Source organism: Polypterus senegalus, chromosome 7 (genome assembly GCF_016835505.1).
Source record: "Polypterus senegalus isolate Bchr_013 chromosome 7, ASM1683550v1, whole genome shotgun sequence".
In the NCBI taxonomy this organism is placed as follows: Eukaryota; Metazoa; Chordata; class Cladistia; order Polypteriformes; family Polypteridae; genus Polypterus; species Polypterus senegalus.
In genome coordinates, this window is record NC_053160.1 from 164,986,981 (window position 1) to 164,992,980 (window position 6,000).

Genomic DNA, 6,000 nt, shown 5'->3' on the forward strand with positions numbered 1-6,000 from the left:
TCTGTCCGCGTAAAGATTGCACACCACTGAGCATTCCTGCCGTGACGAAATCTCTACGCATTGGCTGCTTGATGAACCAACTGAATGATTGTGAGCCCCACCCCGGGAAAAGTAAGACTAAAGTCGGTTTCTCTAGTTGTTTTTTGTGTATAGGAGGCAGGCAGCAGAACTCGCGGTCATATTCGAATACATTCAAGCCCTGTAATGAGGCAGATTGGTGGGTGATATTTACTCGAGCAACACCCTGTCATGGGCTTAAAGAACCAAAGGAACTTTTAAATGCTTTGGAGTTGCTTTTACACTCTTGCTGCGTGAGACCACACGCTAAGGATGTTTCATTTTGGGCTGGTTTCTTCATTTTGTCGATTTTAAGCGCTGACTGCCTACCCACAGTCAGGGCCGGACTGGGAAGCTTATTCAGGTCTAACCCAGGCCACACAATACACATCAGTTTTCTTGCACAGACACAGATTCGCAAATCCAACGAACACAATTTTGTCTTGGAATTTGTTATGAATGAGGAGGCAGTAGATTCAGCTTTTACACATAAATTTCACTCTTGAATATCAGTCTCAAGACAACCTCTGATAAAGTGTGGAACAACACTTCAAAAATAAATAAACCATGTAGTTCTATAATATATAACATGAAAACAAATGTGCAAAAATCAATGAACCACAAAAAATAGTTGTCATTGGAATCCACAGTGCATATATTATGATTGCAATTTCAACTGTGAGTCTGGAATCTAAACAGCCGCTGTCAGTGTCCAGATGGTAATGCTGAATACTCTTCCACAAAGTTTGAAGCAGTAGAGTGCTGTACCGTGTTAGCCATAGATTGATACAGGAGAAGGTAGGGTGAAATGTTTGAAGTGTTGATCAAAAAAGACCACTTTGAATTTCTTCAATAGACAAAAGACTCAAAAAATGTCTCAGTACCACAGAATTATATCAAGCATTTTTTAAAGAATGCACTTAGTAAACAAAATACTGAGTTATACCCAGGGTTGTTTTAACAGCATTATAGGCCCCCGGGCAAAGCAGTACACTGGAGCCCCTACCTACACAACCACTCAGCAAGTCACAACATATACAGTATAGGTTAGCATGCCAACTGCCCAGCGTGCCCATGCATTAAGATGGCCCTGGTTATACCTTACGTCAGCTGGTGACACAACAATTTGCTGCTTTCTGCTGTTTTATCTATAATGATATCTACATCCTGCGGTGGGTTGGCACCCTTCCCGGGATTGGTTCCTGCCTTGTGCCCTGTGTTGGCTGGGATTGGCTCCAGCAGACCCCCGTGACCCTGTGTTCTAATTCATCGGGTTGGAAAATGGATGGATGGATATCTACATCAAGTCGCATTAAAGCTTCCTTCTCTGTTGACATCAACGGGAAGGCCACGAGGTTTTCTTGGGTGAGGATGGTTCTCAGAGGGTTTTTCAAAAATTTCAAGGTAGAGAAGGTTCTCTCACAGGCAACTTGAGTAAAATATAAAGTGAGAAGGAACTTGTATGCCAAACCAATAACATGGTAGGCATCTCTGAGTAAATTATATCTAGACAGAATTAGATAGCAACATACTGGGCAGTTTTTACATGCTGAGAATGTTTTACTCACCTAGTGTGATTCATGAGCTTCAGGATCTTTCACTGACTGACTACTCTTGTTTTATAACAATTTCTTCAAACTCTCCCAATGTGAGGCAAAGTGATTCAATTCAGACTTCAGTGTCTCCTTTGTGGCACAGTCATTATATTTCAAAAGGCATTTGCTTAGATATTTCATGGCATTTTCTGGAAGGCCATTTTCCTGTATTTCACTGAAGTTTATAGGGTTCATACAAGCAAAATCTGAGCACAGAGCTGCATTTGCAGCATAACGGCTATGAATACTTTGCACAACAGTGTCAGTAACCACATTGTGGATCTTAAACTTGTAGTCCATCTTTTCATCTATTATGGGTTCATCTTCAGCTAAATCACCTGGTTTTGGTTTCTTTTTCCTAACTCACTTCTCTGGGAGTGCTGTCTCAACTTCTACACTACAATCCTGCTCATTGTGAAGAATCTCATTGGTCCAGTCTACAAATCCATCTGCTGCTGTCTTTACACCATCAAAATCCCTAGCACATTTCTTCAGGTTGTCCTTTGTTCCTGACACCAAACGTTGAGCTGTCAAGACCTCCATGCGACTTGTTTGCAAGTACTTGGAAAGAGGTGAAGTTTGCTTACAAATTCTAAGAAACAACTGAGCTGTAAGTATGGTTTCATACCTCATGAGCGCTTCCAGATAACCTCTGGCCTTAACTCTAGTTGGTGGTTTCATGGTCTCATCGCTTTCAATCGTTGCCATTGTGATAACCTCATCAATGTAAAGTGCATTTTCAGGGTTTCCAAAACGCCCAAAATGTTTATTTAAAGCTTGGTCTTTTGCCCACCAACGAGTCTGGCCTATTTCTGCAAGCAATCTGTGCCGCATGTCCTGACTGACTTCTTCCCATAGTCTCATACATTTGTAGCACTCACGAAAGAACACAGCAATGTCATTAAGCAGCGAGGTACTTGCTATCGCTATACCAGCAGTGTCTGTTAATATTAAGTTTAGAACATGGGCATAGCACCACATGGAAACCTGATTGGGGGAGTCCTGTGATATCAGCGCAGAGAAGCCACAGTACTGCCCCTGCATATTTGCAGCTCCATCTGTTGAGCGGCCTACACAAGACTTAATGTCAATGCCAGCCTTCTCCAGTACAGTTTTCAGGATTCCTACAAAGTATTTACCAGTTGATGCTTCACAATCAATGACTGCAATAAGCCTTCCATGGACAATGTCAGTCACGTAACGTAGTACTACAGCACACTGGTCTCTGGAGGTCAAATCCTGTGTTGTATCAATCTGACCTGAGAACATGCCTTTCGGTTTAACTTTGGAGGGTTTCTTTTCTGGTTTCAGGTTGGATGGTTTCTTGTTTTTGTTTTTGTTCACGTCAAGTTTTGCCTTCACATGGGTCTCTCGTTCTGACTGTTAAACAGGAGTGTTACAATGAGAGGTACGTAGCCTCTGGTACTTTTGTGATAAAGTTATATATGAAGATTGTATTATCTTTGTATTATATTTGGATGTTGTATGGGTTTTAGTATTTCTTACTGTGTATTTATTTTGTTTCAAATTTTAATGAAGTGTAGCACATGGTCACATTTTTAATGTTTTTTTTTTCCTTTTTCCCAGTGACTTAATTGGCTACACAAAATGTTTTACTGTATTTTTTTATGAATGAAACACATATGTGAGTAGAATGATCTGTGTTTTTAAATGTACCTTTTGTTCTTTATTTCATGATAAGTTTGTTAACGAATGTGTCTTGTTTTTACTTTAATATTTTATAGGGGGCACTATTGCTCCCTTGAACCCTCAGGTACCACGCCAAACACCAGGTAATAGTGCTACAATAATTATTTTTATTATAATAATGTGCACTAAGCACCCTCCACTCCACACTACTCATAAATAAACACAATACTCCAATAATAAATCAATCCTCCTCTCCCAGACGTGTTGCTCTCCTACCACCCAGCTCAGCTCAGCGTCTGGGCTTTCCCAGAGTCCTTTTATACCCCCTGACCCGGAGGTGTTCCTGCCCAACCGTCCACAAGTCCTTATCACTTCTGGGTCAGGGTAAAAGTCTTTCTCTTCAACCTGGAAGTACGTCAATTCTCCTGTTCACGTGACCAGGACATACTTCCAGGTTATAGGGCACATGAGAGTCCACAAGCCTCCCAACAGCGACTCCCTGTGGTCCCCAAGGTTTCCAGCAGGGCTGTGTATAACAACTACAAAGTCCATGAGGCCCTCCTGGAATTCGGGGCACATCCATGCTGTCGGGAGAGCTCCTCCTGGCGGCCTGGGGGTGAGGGCTGGAAACTCATCCATCACAATGTCTTTCGCACTCTGACAGTTAATCCTTAGCCCTATGATGAGGAGTGACTGAATAGGCTACAGAAAATGTTTTATTTTTTTTTTATTCATGAAACAGAATAAAAATGATCACCATTTCAACTGTGGCGGTTCATACACAACGCAGAAGAATAGTGTTGAAGATTGTGTTCAACAATCAATTTTGTTAACATCAATTATCTCTGTTGTCAGTTGTTTTCATTTTAATGGTATGCACGTGAACAAAGTTAAACTCAGCACTGATGCTATGTGGAGAATGCAAACTGGATAAAAGCAGTGTCTGCTTAAGGTTTTCATGTAAAGCATATCTATTTTTCTTTAATAATGAATGAATGCACGCATTATACTAAATAAATTTTGCATGTGACCTTTAACATTGTCTTCAACAACAGGAACAATGCTGTGTGAAGAATGCAAACTGGCCAGAAAAAGAGTCCAATTTTCACAAAATGCATACCTGCATAAAAGGTTATAGTTATGGTTTAGGCTAAAACTGTCTTTATTATATACTAGCTGTGTAAGCCCGTGCTGTAAAAAGCCTGGGGTCCTAGAAACTATTGAAATCGTCACAAAAAAAATGAAATATAGAGACTTCAGGTAATTGAAAGGAACTACTCTGGGCATCTCTCTCCTAGGAGGTTTCATTTTGCCAATGTGTTTGGATCACTTGTGTATTAGCGGCTAAGCAACTTGGTCTTTCTTCAGAGGTTTTGTTTTGCCGACGTGCTGGCCTTGCTTGCATATCCTCGGAAGCAAAGCCCTTTCCCTGACTCCACCTTGCACTTCCGGGCCAGACAGACACACATACTTCCACATGTAGACATTTATATACAAGATAATGTTAATGTTTAAAGAATGAATGCACAGAGTAAAACATGTTTTTGATTATTCCTTTTTCATATAATATGAACTAATGAATAAATATAACTAATGGTGCCTATGGCTTTCAGCATTGGTTCTATAACTTATTTTCATTTATTAACAGAATACATACAAATGTTGTGCATTGTTAATAGAAAGGTATTTTACATTTCATTTTTTTCTGGGCCTCTGGGTTACAAAGAGTGACAATAAAATGCATTAGTTCATTCTTTATTTTCATAGTCTACTTTATCCTAATTTTGAAAGGCTGCAGGAGTGCAGACATTGCAAGGAGGCAGTTATTCTGGGCATGCAACAGGTACAGGGATTGACAGTACAGCATGTAGAATTGTAGGTACGTGGGGATAGGAAACTGATATTTTTTGTTATTATAAAATATTGTACTTATTGTTATTATAGACCATGAAAGAAAATGAAATTAGGTATTATTTATCATTTTGTTCTCTTGCAGCACAAGGAAGTGTGTTAGAGATTTTAGAGGAATAGAATGGCAGGGCAGAGGAAGGTGCAGGACCCAGCACAAAAGAAAGAGATAGAATGTACTTTAGATTATTTTGCTCGGCCTCAGTTTAAAGATTCAGACCTATTTTTCCTGTATCACCCAAAACAAAACACCAAACTAATTATTCCCAAAGTGTTTTATTCACAAAATGGCACAGTCAGAAAGTGGCTCACTTACAACAAAAAATGTTTTTCACTGTCTGTCTAGCTGTGAAAGTGCATTTGTCAAAGGAGGAATACAATCATGGAAGCATGTTCATCAACGAATAGAGGAATATGAGCAGAGTACAGCCCATAGAGAGAGCGCAGATCTTTCTCAGATCTAGCAATGCTAACATTACTAGTCTTTTAACTAGCAAGCAAATGTCAGCTCACAGAGAACAAGTCAAAAAGAAGAGGCAGGTAATGGAGAGTGTAATTAATGTTATTAAAACAATTGGTAAATGTGGTCTTAGTTACAGAGGAGGCAAACTTGAAACTGCATACAGCCTGGAAAACACAACCATAGATCATGGCAATTTTCTTGAGCTGATCCTGCTGCTCGGCAAGTATGATATTTATATGCAAGAACACATCAATGACTGCACTGAAAAGAACAATAAGTGATACAAAACAGGAAGTAAAGGAAGAGGGTCTTTTGTAACTCTGCTGT